Source organism: Larus michahellis, chromosome 1, assembly GCF_964199755.1.
Source record: "Larus michahellis chromosome 1, bLarMic1.1, whole genome shotgun sequence".
Classification (NCBI taxonomy): Eukaryota; Metazoa; Chordata; class Aves; order Charadriiformes; family Laridae; genus Larus; species Larus michahellis.
Genome location: NC_133896.1, coordinates 60,638,838 through 60,663,409, shown reverse-complemented (window position 1 = coordinate 60,663,409; position 24,572 = coordinate 60,638,838). Strand labels below are relative to the sequence as shown.

Genomic DNA, 24,572 nt, shown 5'->3' with positions numbered 1-24,572 from the left:
GGCTGTCAGGTAACAGAGGATAGCATTTATAAAAGTGGGCATTATTTAATAATATCAGTGGGGTCTCAGTTATCTGGTCCCCTCTGAGCAGGACTGCTTGTTGGAAGGGGTTTGCTTCCAACTGCCTGTTGGAAGGTATTTAGGACTTCTGTGCTTGTATCAAGTTGCTTCTAGTTGCATAACAAGAGTTATGACATGGAAGTTGCTGTCTTTATTGGCTAAATGAGAGTTAATTAAAACCAAACCAAAAAAAAAGTATCAATTTTTCAGGCTGAAAGGGAAAGATTTGGTGGGATGGGGTAAATCCCTAAAGCAATCCTATTTTATCTAATGCCAGCTTTGTGAACCGCATCCAAAAAGCATTGATTTTTGCATCGGAGGTTGTACTTCAATCACCTCATTTACCTAAGTACTCTTAAAGGCAAAGACTTGGTAAACTGATTTGGGATAATAAATCACTGGGATTTGTAATCTATGGTATGGCAGGGTTAACTGGCTGGAACTGGGGAAGTATCTCCATCCTGCTTCTGTGACTCACCTGTCATCATTCATAGCAGTGTGATTGGCACTGACTTACAACCTGGATTACTCATGTGGGTCTATAAATCGTGCTCTTCCTATCCTCAGTTCCTCACTGGTCTTCCAAGAATATCTCTCAGACTCCCCCTCCACCCACTTCCTCAGCTGCTGAAATACCTGGGCATAGCAGTGGAAACCACTCATGTGTTCCTGCCACGGAAAGTTCCTCCCAAGACCTCTGGGGAAACTTGCTAGATGGAGAGAGGTTATCACAGCCTGAAGACAGCCTTCAGCTTGAGTTATTGTGAGACTAAATTAATATTCTTTTTGTACGTAAGGAAGGTTTATGTGTAGTCAGCTAAAGTCTTTGAGCTCTTTCTCTGCAGGTTCCATGGGCCAGCCACGCTGCAGATCGTTTCATTGCTAATCCTAATGACTTGCCGAGAGCACTGCTTGCATTATGTTTTGTGAATACTGCTTTGGGCAAATAACTCCACCATACCAGAAAATTTAGTGCATTAGAATGCATGAGATTTATAAAGGTTTGATGAAAAGGCTAAAATGATGGGCAACATCAGCTATTTTTCTTAGTGAAAACCCAAAGACCAATAAGGCTTTTAAACTCAAATGCGTGTCAGAGTATAAACCACAACATTTTGCCTTTTAGAGCAGAGAGTGCAAAAAGCTTGGGATTTAACAGCGGGCAAAGAGAGCCAGGCTCCGCTCTCTGGCCCAGGGATGAACTGCCTTGGCGCAGATTGCTTCCCTGCAGCTCACCCACCCCACCTCCAGACCAGGACGGCTGTATCCAAACCGTCCAGATGGCCCAGGCTATCAGGGCAAACCCTTGAACCATGCCCAGGGACTGTCTGGGAGAAGGCTGCCCAGCGCTGACCCAGGGATGGACAATGCAGACCAGTGCTCAGGTGTGGGGATGAGTTTGTCCAGCCTGATCGGTATATAGAGTAACTTCGGACTTTAATTGCTTCCAGCTGAAAAAAACTGGCATATTAATGCACTGAATTAAGTAGCTTCATCAAGTCATCTCGGTATTTAACCCATTTTTACTATGACTGTACAGTATATGACATATTAGTGGCAAAGTAACATTTCCACCGCTACCTTGGAAGAAAGAGCAGGGCATCCCGATTACCCCAAGTCTTGCTCTGCTGTTGGATCATTTTAATCTAAGCAGTTTATCCTGTCAGACAGCTGAGAGCACGGGGGTAATAACAAGCAGATCATGAAGGGGCATTCGTCGCAGCTGCTAAATGGATGAAATCTAACATGGAGTCACAGTTACAAGAGGTGAAGCACAGCAAAGGTCTCTTTTAATTACAGCACTCAAATATGGTGGTAATGGACAACCTTATAAATCTCTCTTAGAGTTAGGTTTTTCATTACGTTTTTAATGAAATACTGATTACCCTGTGCTAATTGACATGAGCCCTGAGCAGACAGAAGCAAATGAAAACAATCTGGCAACTGGCTGCTACCATGCATTGGTACCTCCAGTCCTTCCTCATTGCTCATTCAGTGCAGGCTGGTGGGACGCCAGGGATGAAGCAAGGTGGTGGCGGTATTGTAGGGTCTCTTCCGTGGATTTCACTATTTAAGGTGTCTGTCATCTCTTTCCTTTCTTTCTCTTCTATTTGCAAATTAATTGAGTTCATTTCTAGTACCTGCTTCACTTACATTTTTGTTTGCTGACTTGTCTGGGCAAGCGATGGTTTTAGGCAGCCAAGTAAAATACGGTTGTCCTCAAGTCAACTGTTGGTGAATAGATTTTGTATCTGGCTTCGAGGGTTTTCATGGAAGGTTTTCAAGCTCAATTCCTGTTTATGTCTATAGGAGTTCTCTGCTTGCTTCCAGGAACAGGATTTTGTACAAACTTACCATTTTTGTTAAAGATAATCAGTATATTGTATTTATGGTATGTCTGTAGTTGAAATGCAAGTACCGGATAAAATATTTCTAATTCTGAGGGTAGGCGCCTGACAGCTTTAGCAAGATTGACCTTTCAATTGGACCCCTAGTCCTTAGGATTGATTGTCAATTAAGTGGTTGCTTTGGTTTTAAATGAAGATTTTCATCCTAGGCACATAAGCCAAAGTTTCATCTTGAATCATCTTAACCTGACTTTCAGAAAGTGAGGTTAAAAGCCCAGTGCTTGCTGAAAATTAAGCTACTTTCATTTATCTGAAGTTGATTTTTGATGGTTTGTTACCCACTTTAAAATATATAGGCCATTATCTCTTGCAGTGTAAACACTGTGGAAAATGTCACATTTAATAAAAACTGTGACCTCGTTCTCAGCCTTATTTTAAATGAGTTTCATTATTTTACTCAATATATTATTTATTCATGTATTCAAATATATTTATTCAGTGAAGGCAGAGATATTTTGATTAATTCAAAGACTAAATGCTCTGTACTTCTCATGCAAATTGCCAAAAAAAAAAAAAGAAGGTAAAACTCTCTTTGTACTCCGAGGGCTAAATGCATCATCAGAATGTAATGAATGCTGCTGCTTGTGCGCAGTCGAGTGAGGATTCATGTTATCATGAATCTCTCTCCGTGGCTTTTATTATTATAGCAAAAATAAAATTCAGCACATGGGCTATATATCAGTTCGGTGCTTATTTACAGACCCCATTTAAATGGGAAGTAGAGTAAGTGGTCAGATGAGCCATGCCAGTTATTCAGTTAAGTATGACAGGATGACTCCAGTATGTCTTTGTTATTATTTCTATAACACTACCAGCTTTGCCTTTCTCAATTATTGAAATTTAATAATTAAAAAAAAACAAACCGCAAAGCAAGAGAGATGGGACCTTCAAAAAGCACTTGCCATTGTATTAATTAAGTTCCCACTGAAGTGGGGCGTTCATCTCATTGGCCTGACTTTGGTGGGAGCAGAGCTCAGGCCGATACTCAGCGCTGTTAAACACGCAGAGCAGCAATGTGTTGTAAAGTTCGGCAGCTTGACAGTATATCCAGGCTCCGGGAATTTGGGCAGGGGAAGACTTTAAAGGGGCTTCGGACCAGGCCTAGTGTTTTCAACTCAGATCACTCATAGAATTTCCATAGACTTGATTTAGCTTAAGAAAAAAAGCCTGGTGAATTTGGTTTCCTTTGGTTTGAATACATTTTTAGGGCAATACATGGACTTTCTGTCCCCTCACGGGTCCCAAACAGGAACACGGTTTGCCGTGACCGACCTCGGCATGCCCAGTCAGGTCTGATGATGAGGGTGACAGGGTCAAGGTCTGGATACCCAGGGGCCAGGAAACCTTATTTTGCACCACCTCAATCCCGCTGCATCCCCTGTCCATCCTGCATCCCCCATCCATCGCATGCCTCCTGACGGAAAGTGAAAAGCTGGTATCCCATTGCAGAGAAATTGTGTTTTGTGATTCCCCGCATCTGGTGGACCTGACCTGCACATCACGCCTGTGAGATGTACGCTGAATACCTCCACACAGCCTGCTGTCACGCGGGTTGCCGTTCACATCTCTGGTGCGAGGCGCTGATGCGTACCGGGCTGCCTGGCTGGAAGGTGGGCAGTTTTGATCGGACCCTCTTTGCAGATATGGCAGGAAAAGGGTCCAGGGTAGTGGAAAACCTGTGCCTCTTCGCTGTGCGGTGTTGTGCAGAAAGACTGACAGGGGCAGGAGCCAGGCATTTTTCCTGAGCACATTCCGGAAAACAGCCTTTCCAACTGCGGGGCGAAAATTTCACTCTCAGATCTCTGTACCCATCTTTCTCTCTCATGTTGTATCCTGTTCCCACGGGGGATTTCCATTGACATTAACTGATCCTCTGTGCGTTATGGATCCGAAAGCAGAAATTTTGTGCTCAGGTTGCCAGACTCTCTGCAGTCACAAAAATATGACAGCCTGCTGCAACTTTGTACAGATCTCCGTAGAAACAGTGGGGTTTTTGTTCTGGGTCTCCATAGATCAGCACTTAAAACACCAGGCTGAAGCTTCCCACGTCCTTGCATGCAGCGCCAGGCAATATTCTGTCTTGTAGCAACTTTGTACCACGATATGGAAATTAATGTCACTATATAATCCGGAAATTTCCAGCAAAGATGCCTGTTCCCCTTACCTGTGATAAGGCCTCCCTAGTCATACAGCTTTACAGACAGGCTGTAGTTCATCTGAACCATGAAGTGCAAAGCCGCTGATTTTTTTGATCAAGGTCCAAATTAGAATATTGCAATGAGAGCATTTCTCTTTCACTTAAAATATGTGTATTTCTGGATTGCATTAACAAGATTCTACGTTACACTAAATAGTTTTTAACATATGAAGTGCAACAAGGCAGTAGCTCTCTATCTGTCTAATAATAGATTCTATAAGCTGTCTCAGTAAGTTGAAATATCCATCTGTCTACGAAGGCATGTCCTTCGCGTGGGATTTTCCCAAAATAAGACCTTTCTGTTCCAAAAATCTGGTTACAGAAATTGGATTGTTACAGAAAGCATGAAATACGGCCTTGACATGAACTTCCCGTTGGCTCCTGGTGACTGAAGAGGCAGAAAACATGACCTGCAGGACTGGAAAAAATGTCTTCAGGTCAGAACTTACCAAACCTCAATGTCTCTATTATGTTCTTCAAAGCGAGATAGCTTAAAACAAACACCAGCACTGCGGGAGGCACCTGCAGAGCACTGTCAGTTTGTTGATCTAGACATCAAATTCTTCTCATCTGTTTGCAGTCCTCAGTCACAACACGATGTAAACTTTCAGGCCTGGACTCATGCTTAGATATCGAAGTCATTGCCCCTGTCATTTTTTAATTCCTCCTGTGTGAGAACTTTGGTGTGAAACTTAATAATAAAACCTGTGGGCAGCTCTCCTAATAATATAAATCTCCCTCGTGTTAGCGGGTCGTCTGCTCAGCCCTCAGCAGGGCACGTTGCATCCTGCAAGAGTTCTCATAACTTTCTCAGGTGCATATTTTCGTGTATAGCTACTGGACAATTCCCATCATTTGAGGCTGATGAAACACAGCAGCCCCATAGAGGCACAGAGATTGGAAACATTTGTAGATTTATTTTTTTTTTTTAATTTTTCTTTTTACAAAAGTCTGCTCTGCATTCCCTCATTATAAAACGTGTCGCTTTTCTCTGGAACTCCTGTTGATGCACTAGCGTTTAAAAGGCATTTAAAAGAAAACCTTCTTTCATGCCTGTCTTTGCAATGGGAAAAAGATTGCCATGAAATGAAGAGGCAAAGCATTTTAATGTTATTTTGTCTGTATTCTTGCTGTTGCTCATTTTCTTTGCCTTTTAGTTTGGGTCTCCTCTGTTTCTCCATTACTTTTATTAATCATTGGAACACTGGTCTCGGCAATCAACCCTTCCCGGCTCTGGACATTGCACAAAGAGAGCAGAGGAAATTCTGAATTCCTGGAGGTCTCTGGCAAGCTTGACATTAATTTTCATAAGGCCCATGATCCGAACCACAGTCTTCTTGCAGTGAAATGTGAACACGATAAAAAATTGTGCTGTGCTTAATTCCAGCCTTGTCAATGGCAAACACATCTTTCATTGAGTGCTGAACTCAATAAGAAGATTGATAAGTGTGATGCAGAAAGGCAAACTTTGGACTAGAAACTGGGAAACCTTTATTTTGATTGTCTTGTTACTTGCAGAAGCTGGTGTTAATGACGGGAGACTGGGACACTGTTGAGTCTCAAGCTTGACTCTGCCACAGACTCACCGTGTCAGCATGGCCAAGTTTCACGTTTATTGAATGGTGATAACATTTACGTGCTTCACACTGGGAATGAGAGTTTGTAATTGTGGGGACCACGTACGCTCCTACACAGCCATGAGCTGTCTGCTTGTTCACCAATATCCCAAATGAGAGGCTGCTGCTTTATGTTTGGATGACAGATGGGTCCGATCTAGTCATGTTTTTGTTGGCATTCACCTATTCAGTGTACAGCAGTGGGAGCACTGCTGAGTGCTCTTCTTTAACCTCTAAGTAAAATATGGGTTTTCTTTATCTGCAGGTCTTGCTAGGTTAGATATAAAAGATAGGTTAGTGTGACTAACCGTGGTGTAAAATGCTGTTGTCTAGATTTAGACTTTTAAGAATTGAGTCTGGGAATAGCCTGTCGTTTCTTGACTTTGTTGAGCCGCAGAGGGAGCAAGCTTGCATCATGCCTGATGACCACAGCCAGATCTAGTTGAGTGATTTCTTTGATATAATTAGAGCTTGCTTTTAGGTTTAATCACTTGCTATTTAAAGGTCCAGGAGAGGAACTGATTTGTAAGTCCTCTCAAACTTTGCATAAGGTTCAGGAACGCCATGAAGGCATGGAAGGCAGGGCCATTAAAAAAAGCAAAATGAGGATATCGGCATGTGCATTTTAAAAACAGATCTATAAATTTTCTATCCAAAATTGTATTTGTTATTCCTTGCAGTAGCTGTATAGCTGTGAGCTGCCTGTTGAATGACTCTGGTGTCCTTGAACATAAAATTTTGTTGCATAAATAATTTCAGAAAGTGTTTTCCTACGGTGCTAGTGAATCTTTTTAATTATCACATCTCTACCCACTCCGTCTGATCTCAGATGCAGAGATTTTTAAATCTCCATGAAGTGATGTTATGTCCCTAGCTGCATTCCCACAATTTCACATATCCACGCCATTTCATTTATTTTGTTAATTTGGCACCAAACCCATCAGATTGGCCAGTTCTGGGAAACCAGATGGTTAGAAATGCTCAAGGGTCTGTGAGTCACAAAACACCAGGCCTGGTTTGCCACAGACACGTTCATGAGTTTGGCTCTTCCAGCATGGCTGAGCTCAGAGTACAGGTCACCAGCGCTGCCTCCACCAGCTTCAAGGCTTGCTGGAAGCCAGGTCAACCACAGCTTTGATCCTGCCTGCTGGCTCTCCAGGTGTTTGGGATGGCGTTGGGTGGGTGAAGGGGACCATTGGTGCTCCTTTCCGATGGCACAACAGGGAGAATTGGGCTCCTCCGTGGGCTCCTCCTTTGCTGCAGCTCCTTGCGAGGCGTGTGGGACAGCCCAGAGCCCTCTTCCAGCAGCGGCCTCTTCCATCCTGCTCCCACCGATGGCGGTGCTGGATGAGGGCATTCACCAGTCAACACCACAAAAAATAGTCAGGAGTGGAACACAGTTCGTGGATTTTCTATAAAAAACTAATTACAGACTCGATTGCCAAGTGCCAAATCCAATTTCACCTCTTCTGGGAGCCATTCAATAAACTTTATGTTCTGAGGTAGAGCAAAACCACCATAGTTTAATGCAGTGTTTTATGTGTCTTCCCTGCACTCTAACACCTGATTTTTGCTAATAGCCCAGCGTGGATTTTCTTGTTCTTTCTAAATTATATTAATAGGCCTGAAATGCCCCGTGACCTGGCATTTCCCTCTAGAGGCTCACTCCTTCTTCCCCAGGAAGAAGCCAGTATTTCCAGGAGCGGTTGCCTGTACAGAGTTGTCACCCGGTCAGCTGTGGGCACGGAGTGGGATCAGGCCAGGTGGCATCCCCGCTGCGCCATCATGCCCATGCAAACCAAAGGGACGAAGGTGGGTTAGCATCACCCTCGCTCCGCTGCCCCTGTGGGATGCTGTGTCCCCTTGCCTGACCACTCCAGATGGTAAGAAGGACCTTGTTGTGTTGGCTGAGGATAAGCATCCCTCTTCAAGTGGGTGCTGGGTGCTGAGGGCTGCTCCCATGAAGAGGGTCTGAGCAGAGGGTCTGCATGGTTTGGCTCTCTGTGCACCATGAGTACCCTGGGGTGAGGACATTTTCAATCCTTGCTGGAGCAAACGCTCTTTCAAACACGATTGCCTTGTGAGGAAGGGATGCCCCAGTTTATGTGGCATCTGTAACTGAGCCTGGGGACCTGGGCTGCAGTAGACCATCTAAAGGCCTCCATCTGGAAAGCACTATTAAAGAAAAGAACCAGTGGAGAAGGTAGGATTTTCAGATATTTAGCATCTATGTTTATACTCCTTTCACAGAACCATAGGACTCTGTTAGTGCAAGTCCTTGGGCATAAACCAGAGCAAACCGTGCCTGGAAATTAAAAACAAGCCTACCTAAAATGAAAACCCCATCCGAGAAGCAAACCCACAGAGAAACAAACTCAGAATTGAGGTTGTCACAGTGGTTTTCATTCAGCCTTTTTTAACTGACCCATTTCCACATTCACAATCTTCTGGCCATGGGTATATTTAACGGGGAAAAAAAAAAGGAAACATAAACTTTAGCAGCATATTAGAAGAAATGCTTCTCAACGGAGGGATGCACTAGGATTATATTATACATTTTCCTTCCCAAAAGCAACAGGCTTTAAAAACAAGACTAGGCAGTGTATTGAATGCGGCACACTATGATACTCCATGGCAGGAGGAGGGTCTCTGAGTGAAAACATCTTTTCTAGCTCATACCTGTGGGGGGAAAGATTTTGAAAGGCTTTGAGGGCCATTGGTGCAGTAACTCCCATAAGCAGTTTCAAAAATAATCATCTCCTTAACATTGCAGGTAACACCCACCAATGCCCCACACCAGGATTTAGGATTCACCATTGTCCTCTACTCATAAGAGAGACTGTTCAACTTCTGGCAGTAACCATATATATATACATATAAGCCCTGTAGTATTTCTGTGTGCCACTGGGTGAGCAATAGGATTTCTTTAGGAGGGTGATAGTGGTAGTTTCCAGCTCTTAAGAACATCAGAAATTCCCAAAGAGTCAAATCAAAAGCTTTTGGAAATCAAGAGGAATTTTTCCATTTACTTCACTGGCTTTTGGATCAGGCCTACGTGTGTATTTCTTTTCTTTTGACATTGCCTGATACAGAGGGGAACTGGTTTCTTGATAGTACGGCAGCAGATTGCAGGCTCTGCATCTTGGTTTTTTAATTCAGAACAACTCTGCTTTTATTAGATTTGTATTATCTCTTATTTTACTACAATCTTTTTTGCATTTCATAAATATTAATTCCCCAGACAGTCTCTTTTGTTTAGTAGTTTTCATCTATCACAGGCTTTTCTGTTTCCCTTTCCTCTCTCATCCCAGAGAGATGTCATCCTCTGCCATCAAAAGCAAGAGCTTCTCAAAGGAAGCTCTTCAGACCAGAGATGTAGGAGCAATATTTTTACTACAGATCATTTTTGTTTTCTTCTCTGTGTTCCTTCCCCTTCGTTTTCTAATGCCAGAGCCAGGCTCTGATTTCACCTGCTTCCTTGGAGGGGACTAATGCTTTGAAAACATGTTCACCAACTTTTCTCCTCCAGGCTTCCGTGGACAGACATTTTAGACCATTCACTCATCTTTGTACTGACGTTCGTGGTACCAGAGTGCGCTACCAGATGCCATTCAAACCCAGAGAGCTGTTCCCAGGCTGCCTGTGATTTTGTTATGCTTTTGTGGTTTTTTTTTTTCATGGGATCCCTCAAATGACTTGGCCTCCTTCATGCTTTCCTTCACCTTCTCTCTTGTGTTTCTAGTTGTTCTTAATGCAGACGAGCAAGATGTGTTAGGCTAAAGCAGGTAGGCAGAGTTGTAGTACTTAAATTAAGCTGTACTCACTAACCAGCTTCTTAATGCTACTTCTCCAAATTGGACTGGTTTGGCTTAATACTGTCCACGTGTTCCAGATAAACTGTATGCTTCTCACCTCCCTGTTTCTTGCAATGAACCCAGTACTTTACTTTACTTTCCAGAAAAAGTAAAATGCTGCCTTTTACTTCTCGCCGTGACCTTTACAGATCCGTGAACTTTATGTTTTTTTCAGTAATATAGAGGTTGATTTTCAGGGGTGTTGCAAACACGTATTATCAAATTAAAAAAGAGACCAACACATTGTTTGTACTTTAAGTGATTTTTTTTTTAATCCCAGTACAACATCTTGGAGTGCTCTGACTGTACTGAACTTTGATGATTTTCTATTAGATCTCAGTGGCATATAAGATAGTTGTTTTGATAAATGGAAAATGATACGTGTTGCTGCAGTACATGCTATACATTTTCACAACAGGCAGTGCCAAATATCTGTTATTAATTTCTCATAGACACCAACTTGATATGGATTACACCCAATAGTGAATCTCACAAGTGTTGGTCAGGAAAGAAATATCAAAGAGGGAAAGGTGTAAGTCTAAACCAAACGCTTTGAATGTCTGTAATCTGCTGATATCAGCATTCTTTACTGACAAAATTTCTCAACGTGAATTTTGAGACTCCAGTTCAATCCGTTTACTTCACCTTTATGTAACTGGGAGGACTAGAAACTTCAGGGAAGACAAATATTTAAAAAGACATTCTGTTCTGAAATTCTCCCAGAGAAGATCGAGGAGCCAAGTCTGAAAAATAAAACCCCATCCCTGATCTTAAAATGTGAGCAGAAACACAGAAAAATTGGAAGTGCTGGTAGCACTGGGTTGCTTTGCCTTGAACCCAGCAGAGTTGCACTTGGGCAGGGAAGAGATGTTGGGAGAGGACGAGGTTCAGCTTGTAAAGATGGTAGAAAAAATGCAGCAACACTGGACCGGTTCTTTGTGGCTTACTTCTCACATCTGGAAAGCGTGGATGATGCATTATGCTTTGAAGTTTACAGATGAAAAAAGACCAGATAAGTACTGGGTGTTATTTTTATCCCAGACCTCAGTCTGCAATAGCAGCTCCAGATGCAGCTTCAGGAGGAATTATCCACCCTGCCAGCACCTGCAGATCCCTCTGCAGTTTATCTGAGGTTTATTTGGGAACCAGCATTTATTCCCATTCAGTGTGTACATCTGTTGCCTTCAGTCCCCAATGAGGCAGGTCATCGCTGAAATATGGCCATGTTTTAGTGGACTCAGGACCGCTCCACTACCTCGCCATAGGGAGCAGAGGGATCTCAAAGTACTTCCAACAAGCTGTAATGTTAGGCTACAGTTGAGCTCCTAAGGTTTGCTGATCTCAGTTGATCCACAAAAACTAAGAAGGGAGGGGAGGATGAGAGGGGCCCGATCCTGTCTGCAGCGTTGGGGTGGCTGAAGAGGGAACAAAAAGTATAATCAGGCTGATGCGCAGGCTCTGCATAGCCTAGCTGGCTGTTCAGCAGTTCAGTTTTTCTCAGCTAATCTTGGCAAGTGTTTTCTCCTCCTGGAAATGGTATGAGCGAACCTGCGGGTTATCTCTGCTCAGGTGGTCCTTCTCTCTCTGGAGCTGCAGAAAAGAGAACATGAATCATTAAAAGCGAAACAGGAGCAGATGTTCTGCATCAGGTTTAAACTAGTAGTGTATAGTAGCTGCTTTATCTCAATCTCCTAAGTACTATGCGTGTGTTGGAGCAGCCTCTTACCCTGTTTAACATTCATGCCTGCCTTTGAAAATGTTTGCATCTCCCCCCTCTGCTCCCAGCCCTCCCTGGGCTTGAAAGTTCAACTTGAGCTCCAGTGGTATTGAGTGCAGCTTCCAAAAGGCATGCTGGAGGGGTTAAATGAAGAGCAGCCGAGGAGAGTGAGGAAAAAGCAGTGAGAGGCACAAGTGAACAAGGAGTTCAGGCAGAATGGAGAGTTAAGGTTAACCTTAAAATAACTAGGATTGCCTTGGACCCTGTGCTGCGTTAGCCAGGGGCTGAGAGAACACAGCGGTGTTAATGAGTTAGGGGCCCTTGACCGCTTCTGAAGAGCGCTGAGGGGGGAGAGACTGAAAGTGGGGGCTTGCACTTGCACGAGCACAGAGATGATGGCGAGCTGGAAGAGGAGAGCACCGAGGAGGGCAGGACAAGTTGAATGAAATTACACTTTGTTCCCAGAAGCAGTGAATCCCACGTACTGCTTTCCCCTGGGAACAAAGCTTATTTTTAAACAGAGCCAGAGAGAAAGCCAGGTCGTGGAGCAGGAAGAGAAGGTCTCTAAAAACAGTAGGAAAAGTTGGGAAGAGGCTTTGTGAGACTTCCCTGCTCATGCTCGCTGGGGTACAGAGCAGTTGGAAAATACACATGGGGATGGATTACAGGAATGGATATGGGTTGCAGACACCTGATCAAAAGCTTTTAAGTGTGGTCCTTGCAAATGGGACCTTCACATGGTGACCTGCTCCAGCTAGGGAGCTGGAAGGGATCCAGAAGGGATTTAGAAACAACAGGATAAGCAGACTTTCACAAAATCAGTTTTATATTTGAAATGCAAAACTAAAAGGGTTGAGAGCAGTTGGATGTCGTTGTTAATCTCTAGGTCAGCTGTGCTGATGCATCTCATAAAAGGCAGGGTATGTTCAAAGAGCAAAATCCACTGTTAATTATCAGCATGTTTGTGGGAGGCATTTGTGCCATGGAAGCCCTCCCATGGGGTGAAGGGCATGGCAGCGCTTGGCAGCTCTGCCTGCCTCGTAAAGATGGGTCATGCAGCAGGCAACGCTGCAAGATGCAGGAGGAACCACTAGAACATTCATCGATCCAGTGGGTGGAAGTTGCTGCATAGAGAATCTAAAATAATAGCTCTCTTAGCTGGAAACTTTAATTTAGGTTTACTTCTCCTTCAGGAATATCAGCTATTGCAGTGCTATGAGAACTTGTCACTTTTCTCCACTCCTAAATCCTGCTGTCACCTGGCAGCTCTGGAGAAGGACAGCCTCCATTCAATAAGCCAGAAAGGTCAGCATCAGGTCCCGGTGTTTCCTGGGAGTCATCAGGTGCTTCTGCTGTCTTGATGGAAGTCATCAGAGAGGTGACAGCAGTTCCCAGGTACCGACTGGCTGTGGGGACCATGGAGGCTTCTCAGACCACCCTACTAAACAAGACCAGCAGCAGTGCATGCTTTCCCTCCACTCTGCTACTGAATTTTTCCCACCGACTTATGCATGAAATGTCTTTCAGTGCTTCAGTACGGCGTGGAAACACCCATGTGCCCTGGTCTGGAACCGAGATAGGCCATCTGGGTGCTTACCACTGGGGTGTGGGCAGGGATGCATGTGTGCATATGCGTGCTTATGTATATAGGGAGATGTATGTATTCCTGCCCAGCTTACTAGCATTATTTGCTAATCAAAGAGAAAACAAGTAGCTTATAGAAATAAAAAACCCTGAGAACGGTAACAAACTCATGTGGATGGGCAAGCAGAAGCCAGTGGTAGCAGGAGGTATTGATAGCCAAGCAGTCAGTTCCCCTGTAAGTTCCTTTCCAAGGCTGCAATACCAAAAAGCGGCACAGTGGATGTAAACTGCCCAGCGCTACATTTCACCTGTGCCGAAGGGAAGCTGCCCCAGCGAGCAGCTTAAGGCAAATCGCACCCCTCTGCCCCACGAGGACCCCTGCGGGAGGGGGATCAACGCTGGCCCTGTGCGTGGGACGGAGCCGTCCCGCTCCCCGCAGCGCAGGAGAGGGCACATTTCCATCGAGCGCACGCTCTTGGCGGCTCCCGTCGCCTGTACAGCCGAATGCCTGGACTCCCTCCTGGCTTTCAGACCGTGTCCCCTCGAGCCGCAGGCCTGGGGGGTTGGCATCTCTCCCCGCTCGCCTTGTCCTGCTGTTCAGTGGAGAGAGGAGATATCTCCCCCATCTTTCAGTGCCCTCCAGGCTCACAAATGCCGTCAGCACCTGCTTAACACTGCAGTCAACTCAGGACAGCAAGGACCCGCTTTGGGGTATTTTGCATGCAGAGCAAGGGCTAGCTGAAAACTCGGTCCTGGAGCTCCTTTTTTCTTCTGACCTTTGCTGGCATGCTCAAGCCGCAGGTGGGACAAGGCGGATGACAAGGGTACAAGAGCAAAGAAGAGGGAGCCAGCCCTTTCACCAGATAGAGAGGGAACTGATGAGGGGCTGGCGCGCATTCAGCATCCCTGAAAGGAGCCGAGAGCAAGGAGACAGAGCTTGGCTGCAGCCGGAGAAGGATCCCAAAAGCAAGAGCTCTTTCTGCTTTTTTCTGCTCGTTTTCTTTGGGAATTCTAAAAAAGAATGAGCGTTAAGAAAAAAAAAAAAAAAAAAAAAGATGATGTGCGGTTTCTTTCAGGGAAATGTTGAGGGAACAGTTTCAAAAAAATAGCTGCCATTTAAAGAAATCCTAAGAATTTGTTCTTTCATTGTAAGTTAACATTTAGTATGCGGTCCCTAAATGGATCTGTTATTAGATGAGACAGAGAACCCTTAGAAATCACAGTAAACACAGCTGTAGAGATGAGGAAAATTAACAAGACGTCACGCTAATAATTGTACCTTCCGATTGCCTTAAATCGCTGATGGAAGTTACTTTTAACATGGCCCTCATGCTTCGACATAAGAAGGCTTAATGTGGCAAGTCAGATGCTTGAAAATCCAAGACACTTTTAGGTCTGTCAGGATTTAAAGAAGATTACCTAGGCATGTTTTCTGTTCTTTTATTGCTCTGCTGAGATCTCCCCCACTGCCATTCGGAGGGACCAAGGGAGGCGCGAAGTTTCCAGCAAGGGCCTGATGGTCAGATCTGCAGAGCGTTGGATATTGTCGTCTGTGTAGAGCTGGCACAGTGGATGGAGCACGCTGGCATTTGGGAAGAGGTGTCAGTGGCCAACAGAGAGGGCAGCCTTACGCAGATGCTCTTGGCTTCCCAGAGAAGCCTGTGGTGGAGTCATTTGTGGTTGGCTACTGGCAGTGAGTTTCTTTCAGTGCACAAAGACTGAAACATCTGGGGTTTTTTTTAACAAAATCAGAAAATATTGCAAAAGCAAACAAACCACTCTCCTGTGTCACGGTACGTCTTCAGTCTTTAGCTTTGGTCCCTCTTTGGGTCTAATCCTGACAGCGTTAGGGTTGGACTACATGACTGCTGCTGGCTTGTTTGGGGCTCAGCAGCCCTCAGGGCTGGAGTCACTGGTATTTATCTCAAGGTAGAAGAAATCAGACCTAGGAAGCTATTGATGAAACAGAGCTTTCCATGTTAACCCTGAGTCTTATTTCTGTACTACTTCATTCGGCGGCAGGAAGGTTTCCTGGGAAGCCGGTTGTAATTAAAATTATAAATGGATGCTAGCATTTTAATAGAAGAGGCCTTTTGTGTTTTTAAGCAGGGGGTCATCTAATTCTTTTTGTACAGCAGCAGAAAGGTGAAAAGTTTCCGGTTAACTGTAATTAAGGCTGTGGAGAATGAGCAACCCTGGTTAGCCACCTTCTGTGAACATTAGTGAGTAGCATGGAGAAATGTGCCAGGAAAAGTGACATTGGAACAGCGAGGTTTACTCTGAGCAAACTATAACCTCACCAAGGGGAAGTAGAAGAAATTAAATGTTAATTTGTAATAGTTTAGTTGAGAAGAAAATCCATTATCCAAATGATTTGGGTATTTTGCCAGTCTGTGTCTGGATGAATTCTTTCAAATCATTACATGAAAAAAAGAGTCAGACTGAGATAGGAGATGAAATCTGTTCTTGTTTCTGCCACCGACGTGCTGGAGGGTGAGATCAGCTCTCTCCTCCCCATCCCCTCCGGGCCTTTGCACCGTCCAGTTAGAGAGCAAGCGAGCCACACCGGGGAGAGCTTACAGCAGGGTCGTACACTGTCAGGCGTGATCGCTCCTACTTCCACTGTCTGACCTTAAATAAAACAGCAAGGCCTTTCTTGGTGGGGGCCTGAGCCTGTATCCCTGGCTCTCCGGAGCAGCATTCACCCAAACTGCTCGGAGAAGTCAGAAGGGGACATCCCGCAGCATCCCACACAAAGTGCCTGCCCCGATCGTGGGAGACAGGGACTCGGCACAGCTAAACATGTAACTACGGGGTTCCCCTCTCCTCCAGCGGGTTGCTAAAGCCCACAAATTATATCTAAAGAAACCAGCCATGCAGCAACTATCTTGTGTTTTTCCTATTTGGGTTTCAAAAGGTTTGGAGCAATATTGGTGCGTTACACGCTGAGTTAAATATTGGAAACGTATTGCCCTGATTTAGCATGAGACTGAGTAAATTGTATTCAGTTAAAATAGGAGATATCCCGCTGAGAAGAAAATAAGTATTTCTACTTGACTGTGTGACGCCTAAGATGCAACCCAGAGGTACAGGAGGAGGATTTATGTTACCGAGAAAGCCATTAACATCGGCTGCCAGGTCAGAGCTGCTGGGCTGAGCAGGGCACGTGTGTCCCAGGCAGCTCCAGGCATTGATGCCTCCTGCATCTCCTCCACCATGTCCTGTGCAGGGTCTCGCACGGTGTCTGTGGTGGTGGTGTCTGAGCACCTTTCCGGTCTCTGCCTGCCCTGTGGTTTGATGTTGTTGCCTTTTCCCGAGGGAGGTTTCAGTCAAAGCAGCAACTGGTCTCTCTGCCTCTGCGGCTCGGCAGCATTTGCTGAAAGTCTTGCTCCTGAAGCATGTAAAATACCTGGGTATGCAACAGTGAGCTTAGCTTCCAGAAGCCACCGGCCCAGGTTCATGAAGCTTGAAGGACCCACAAGGAGACACCTGCCTGCATGGTAGGATCATTTGGGTCCCTCTGACACTTCTCAGGAGGTTTTTGGGGTTCCCAGTGCGGGTGATTCCTCACTCTCAGCACAGACATATCTTATTCTCTCTGTTGGAATTTTTCCTACATCTAGAGTCTCTCTTTTTTAGCTTTATTGCTACTTGTCCTAACCACAGTGAGTCCAGGCAGAAGATTATTTCCTTCCTTCTTGTGGAATTTCTTATGTATTTTTGTATTTACGTATCTACTCCATCCTGTTTCCCCCCCTCCACCCAGTTTATCTCACCCCTACTACCACAACTTCTTGCAACAGAGAAATAAATGTCAGTTTTTCCATTGTCTCCTAGATGCCAGCTATATTAAAATGCAGTTTCTTACTCTGTTTTTTAAGGGCTACTCCCAGCTCCACCCTGGCTGACTCCATGCATCCCCAGCCCAGTGCTCCTCCTGGTGCACCATTTGCAGATGTCCATGGCATGCCTTTTCCTAACCAGTTCTCAAGCCTCTCCTTGAAAACCACATCTACAGCTCCCACAGTAGAGATGTAATAGCAGCGTACTGCAGCTACGGGTCACTCCCTTGGCTTCAAGCTTTCCCACGCATGTGCTCGGGTTGTCCCAGTTTGCGATTCATCTATGGCTTGATTGCAGCTCGGGCATTGTGAGATAGACAGTGGAAGTCCCTTTGACCCTATCTACAGTCCCTGGTGACTTGGAGGCAGTTCTGTAAGCCCGGCCCTTTCCCAAGAGGCCAGCAGTAGTGTATCCTCAGCAAGGGGCTTTCCCAAGAGAGGCCAAATGGAATCGGCTCCCCCTCAGCCAAGATCAAGAGCAGCCTCGCACTCTCGGATGTTTCCCACTGCCAGGTCCCCAGTCCCTGTCCCCCACCTGCGTGAGAGCAAACTCACTCCTTGCTGCTTTATGGGTGTCAAATCCTCCATTATCGTCATTAAGTCCATCAAAGGTGATGATAGGTACGGGCTCCTTCAGGGCTACTTGAGGCAGCTTTTGAGTGATTGTAGCAGAGAGGTGAAACATCTATGCCTGGGGACCAGGAAGGGTTAGAAAGACCGTGGCAGTGCCCCTGTGTGTTACAGGTTCCACACACAGATCCAGAGAGGGTGAGCTCAGCTCCAGCCATCGCATGTGTGCACATCTGTATCCGTGTGTTGGAGGGGAAAGGCCAGAAAGTTTTCACTTGAAAATTAAATTCATAGGATAGCCAGACCTTTCAGCTTTTTAATACGCACCGTGATTTATGGCTGCACTTAAAGAATGAGCCAGGAGCGGACAAATTCATCACACACCGTCCTTTTCTGTCAAAGCGGCGGCACGTCGCTTCAGCGTTGGCGCGGGGAGATTGGGCTGCTGGGAGCAGAAGCCTCCGCTGCGGGAAGGCACCGCAGCTCTGTCACCCTCACCCCGCTGCGGCAGCCGAGGTCCCGGCCCGGGGCTTCATCCACTTCTTTTTGCTGTGAGGAGGAAAAAAAAAAAAAGGATTGGCCATCTGCCAAATTGCCCTTCTCCCCCTCCCTTCCCACAGCCAGCGTCGGCCGCTGGAAAGAGGATGCAAAGTGCTCTTTGTACACGCAACACAAGGCTCCAAACTTGTCTTCTATAAATTAAATCCCAAGAAACCCACCCACGTGAAGATTTTTTGCTTTAATTATTCCCAGCTCAAGGCTCCTCCGGCCTTCCTGATGGTTTCTTACCTCTCGTGTGTATTGCACTGAAACTTGGTCACTTCGATTTTGCCTGCCCTGTGTTTGTAAGATTCCCCCAGAGCTTCAGAACAGCAACACGCACGGTGGGATGTCCTTCACCCCCTGTGTGGCCAGGCCATAGGCCTTTCTGCCTGGACTTCCTGGGGACTTCCATCTTTTCCATCTTCAGAGTAGATATTTTACAGGACGTATACATTCATCTTATTAGCCCCAAACCCTACGTATTGTATGAATCCTGACACCAAATTCTTTCTACCAGGGAGAGGCTTCCAAAGCTGTTTGGGATTATACAGGAGAAGGTGGCATTAAAAAGGGGCTCGCTCTTTTCTTCCTGAATCCATACCTCATTGTGTGACGGAGTCTTAGGCTGATTAAAAAGCTGGTTTTAACATACAGCTGGTGTCATTTTGTGTCAGTCTGTGATTTTTCAAGCAGATTTTTGCAGCATTTAGGCTCACTGCAGTACTTTACTTTGTCTCCAAGACAAAAAGGTCGATACTTAATGACCTTGCTGTGAAGTTTACCCAGGAAAGCATCAGCATCTGCGGCTGCATGTGTGTCTGCTGCTGGATTTTGACTGGTTTAGTGTCGTTTCTTTTCTAGCACCCAGATCATGTACCTGGACAAAGAAGAGGGAATGCCAAAGTTGGTGTGGGTTTGGGGTGTGTCATTATTCAAATAATTGTAGCCTCCAGAGGCAAAGTAATGCAACTGCTGAATTATTTCACCCTTCCCTACTAGATGCGTGCGCACAGACGTGCACAAAGTTGGGGAGGTGCATAGGAAGAAGGAGGGAATGTGTGAGGCAATGTAGGATGTTTGACAATACAGTGCTAGCAGCTGGAGCGTATGACTGCTTCACTCTCCACAGCTTTGATCCTTCATAGCCCCGATGCATTCTGTGCAGTGGGAACCGAAAACGGTATGGTTATCTTGGGTTGCAATACTGAGAATTAAAAAAAAATGCATATTCGGCCTTATCTTCTCTGTGGGGCAATAAGTTCAGTGCATGAAATGGAGAAAACAAAGCAGCTTTGTAATATTTCAGGAGTTTCCTTCAGAGGATATAATTTGTCTCTCAAATTTTCTCGCTTAGTAAAAATGCTCCTAAGTTAATATTAGTTTTACTATCTTTTATTATCCAGCCACTCTCTAGAGATGTTTTCACAGCAAATTTGTATTCCAGTTTGTCTGTCCGCAAGTTGTCGGGGAAGATCTTAAGCATTTCCATCTCCAGTATATACGATGTGCTTTCTAGTCTGCTTTATTGGACTCTGAACAAATATTAGTTGAGGTTTTGGTGGGGTTCTCATTTGAGTGCTGGAAATTTTTGAAAAAATTAAGTCAAGAATAATATGTTGCGAAATGTGAAATAAAGTATGAAACATTGCGAAGCTATTACTTAAAAAAATTATTGCAGTCCAGGTCAGTTTAATAAAATCCCTGTATCTAAAACGCAATTGTTCTTTTAGATTCAGTGTTTCGATTCACATAGCTATAATTGTCTGACTGTCAACTGTAGAAATCTGCAGAGAGTAATAATGATTTGTGATGATTTGAGAAAAGCTTATGCTTGGACTGTCAAGTATGAAAAATTGCCAGTTCCCCTTTATTGTCTAATGCTGAACGTTTTTAAGAAAGCAATCTAGAATTTGGTGTATGGAATATATATACACCAACTAGGGTATTTATGGATGCAAACTGTAAAAGCCAAGTATTAAAATAGTCTAAAATATATTTGTAACTTCAAGACTGTCCATCAAGATTGCAGGAATCTTATTCACGCTTTTTTGTGTGAAAACGGGATTGGAAATGTGCTTGCACGTAACCTCATGCTCAAAGAAAAACCTTTAAGCATTTGAGAAAATGTAAATAATACCGAGAGACATTTTATATATTTGAATAACAAACACTCCTAGAACTCGGATGGTGTGGTTGATGGGCTGGGGGAAGGAGAGCTGATAATACCTGAGAGATCTTAGTCCACAGAAATACTAGTCGCTCTCGATGTCACATAACTAGGACCGTTAGTGCCACCTATAGTTAGTCTATCTGACACTTTTCACTTTAAGACCTTGAATGGATTATGAACTTGCTGCACACACCTTCTATACCGTTACACAAATACAATAATACAAATACCGTTAAGAAGAATTTGGTGGAGATGAGCTCTGAGCTCTGGTTTATGCTAAGCTTAACAGTGCTACTGGATAGACCCAACTGGGTGTTCTGCAGAGACGCAGCTGATTTTGATTGATAGCTGCTTGGACCACAGATAAGGGGAACGCCGCCGCAACTTGCCTAGTTCTAGCATAGGACAGAAACTAAACCTCCAAACACAAGTGTAACTGAAGAATTAAAGGCAGCTGCCAAGTCTTTGTTAATGCAAAACTGAAGAGAAAAAGCAATTTAGCAGGGCATGGGACTGCAAACCCCATTGACAATGTTTATCCTCTTTATTCCACACTAAACTAATTCAGATAATTTTCCCCTTTAGTCTGCCAGACCCAGGTGCTGTGTTAGCACTCCCACCATAGGTTGGTTGTGAGCCTGGCTACAGTAATGTGCAGAACCAGCAGCAGCTGCAGGCAGTGCAATAGAAATATATGAAACCCTGCCTTATAAGCGTGGACTTTGCACACTGTTTTTTTATAGTGAGACAAAATTTAATTTATTTTTTTTTTTGAGTGACACTTGGGTATTTCCGTCCTTCTGTTAAAAAGTGCTTTTGGTGCACGTACCTGTGAATTGGATTGATCTGCTTGACCTCTGCTCCTAGTTTGCAGTACACTACTATATTCAGAAAAAAATAACGAAAACATTAATTAAAAATGTCTTGTGTTTAAATCTGACTTGCTGCTCGGCTATCAAGCTTGGAAAGGCCCTCAAAGATTATTTTATCCTGCTGTGCCTAAGTAACCAGAAGAAAATACCTCCCGTCTCATTACTGTGATTTACCTTGAATAACCTTTACATGTCGTGGGTTGACAATTGTCAATTAGTTGTCATATATATTTCTGGTCAGTATATTCTCTTGTGCGCTACGCTTGTACCCTGTGCTGTACAGAAGACATCCACATGAGCAGAGTGTGCTGGACTTAGCTTTCCTCCCTCGTTGTTAGTTTGGGACTGACGGAGATGAGAAGCTTCTGGGATCAGAGTGTCCCCAGACTACTTTTTTTCTTCTTCTTCTTCTTTTTTTAAATGCCGCTGATCTTGGGAGTCTCCCGCTGCTCGTGTCGCCTCCCAGTTCAACTTGGTTGCTGTAAATGAAGAAAAACTCTGATCTTGACATGCCCTTCTTCTCTGTCCCCTGTTACAACTTCTGCAGGAAAAAAAAAATCATGATCAAGGGCATCTGTGGTGTTGTCAGTACTTTCAGGGAAGAACAGATGCTTTTATCAGATGTTTTCCCAAAACCTTTAATGCCCAGCTGAAGTCCAAGTTGAACTGTCAGAGGACAGACCTGAGCACTGGCTTTATCACCATCTCCACGCTGCTCTCAGTAATCTGCGTACATGCTTAAAATGGGGTGGATTTAGGCCATTACTTATTGTGGCGTCTTGAAGTGAGGGATCAGCAGGGACCTCTGGTAATGACCATAGATGGAGCAATCGGTGTCCAGCAGCAGCTGCGCTCTCACAACTCCACTGTAGACACATCTATAACAGCTTTGGGGTGAGACAGTCCATGGCCCTAATTGTTTGACTCGACCTTCAGCACCCAGGGATTTAAAGATATCTGTCCCTTGGATCTTACTTCTCTGGCTGCTTAAATCTGTAGGGTGTATTTTCCTCATTAGTTGTGAGCACATTTTCACTGGCCAAGTGGACCTCTAGTTTAAATGAATGTAGTTCCAGTCTCGTATAATCTTACTTTTTTCCCAATTCCCCTCACCAGCTTCGGGAATGAAATTATTATGTGTCTTAAAAGACTTGCCTGTAACTTAAAATGAGGAGGAACCATATTAGCATCAGATAACCCAGTGTTAATATATAGTTTCAAAATATCAAATTGAAAAATGCCGTTCCGATTACCTCGCCTGGTGCTGTAGGCTCTGGGGACCATGGAGCATGTGCTCTGTGGTTTGCAGCTTTCAAGGAAGAGTCTGATGGTTCTTCAGGAGCTCCGTTAAAGGCTCTCTGGTGCCCTAGCCAACTTTTCACTGGTGCAGCACGAGTGTGGCTTTCATATCGCCCACTCCTTCAGCAAGAGGGCTCTTACCATTAAACCTCAAGGAGAGCCAGCAGGACTTTCTGCTTCTCTGGGGGAAGCAGGTAGGTCAGCTCTTCCAGGGCGCATCGGGTGTGTTAGTCAGCTGCAGAAGAAAATGGGGTTTGATACAGTTGGCATTGTTCTAGGACAGTCACTAAATTGGCCTTTTTTTTCAATAAACTGAAGTCAATAGGCAAAAAAAAAAAAAAAGGAAGTAGAGCTTTCAAAACTGTATTCCTACATGGTCCTTCATCCGTCAGCCATACCAAGTGGTACTGTAATTTGTGAGAATAGGGCAGTACCCTTCTAGTGTTGCGTTGATGTTTAATGTGTGTCCTGTGTGCCACCAGACAGGCCAGAGCACGTGCAGAGCTGACCCTGGGGTGCTGGTGTGTACTTAGTAAATGTAGCTGACCAAACTTGCGTGCCATTTCTTCGTATTTCTTCCATGTTAAAAGGAGTGGGAGACAAGCACCACTTCAACATGCACAAGTATCATCTTTTACGTGAATTTAATGTAGTACAATCTCATTTGCAACTGCAAATACCAAGGCTGCATGTTTCCCCTTACTCCAAATGCCTGAAAATCTCATTAATGTTAATGTGTGGGGAAGAAGTGCTTAGCCTATTGATGTAGGAATGAAATCAGGAGCAATGCACAGCTCGACAAAGATTCATCTGCAGATTAGGGTCTGAAGCAACCATTAGATTATCAAATCTGACCTTCTATCTAATACAGACCGTAGAATCTCATCCACTTAATTCTGTATTAATCCCAAGAACAGCACCAGAAAAGCAAATACAGTACATTAACATATTATAATGTAGCAGTATATTCAGGCATTTCTTTTTTTTTTTTTTTCACTCTAAAAGCAGAGGCAAACAGCAGTGCTGTGTTGTATGATATTGATAAAAATCTGCAGGATGAAAGATTTCAGCATTTTATCTGTCTGCAGAGGAGAATTTGTATGTCTGTGTGTTTGCACAGGGTTTTGTTTAGCTCTTTGAGAAATATTCACGGGTAACTCTAACCACCATAGACCTCACCATTAGTTCTGTTCCTCTCTGAGGATGGCATAAACTGAAATAGGGATTTTATATTTTTTTTTAACAAAAAATGTAATTTTCTTCAAAAATCTGTGTGGTCCTTGACAACTTCTTTCTAACATCTTATTTTGGAAACTCCCTGCCGGTCAGATAGATTTCCTAGGAAACATAAAGCACATTTCACATCTGGCTTCTCATCTCTTCAACTATAACACAAAACGGCCCTTGAAGTGCACCTGGGAGGTTTCAGGGGAATACCACACACGCACAAAAGATGAGCCAAGCTGTCTCAAGGAGCTGCACTGGGCTACTGCGTGTTTTAACCGTTAGCCAACATTTTGCTGAACAAAAGGGCTAAGAGATGAGATGAGGGAAGTACCAAGGAATTCAGGGGAGAAGCGGTGGGTGGCACTGTACCAAATACAGAGATCTCAGGCTTGGCACATAAATGAGGGAAAAAATCCTCCAGCCCAAGTTTGAGGTGCCCCTTGGTGTTGCCCATCCCACGAGAACATTCCTCTGCAACCCACCGCAGCTCAGGGGGAGGGGGGAGTCTCTGCTGCTCATGTGTTGCAAAAGCTTTTGCTGCCCCTTGGGCCGGGGAAACCTGGGCTCTTAGGGCTTGTCTGTAACAGCACAGTTTCTATCTCCTTTCCCTCCA

At 44.5% G+C, this 24,572-nt stretch overlaps 1 protein-coding gene across 2 annotated transcripts in view; it reads left to right on the top strand.

Annotated features, from left to right (window-relative positions):
* Positions 1 to 24,572, top strand: part of CHST11 (carbohydrate sulfotransferase 11) — a 175,362-nt gene that overhangs the window by 145,028 nt on the left and 5,762 nt on the right. The gene's annotated exons all lie outside the window — the stretch shown is intronic.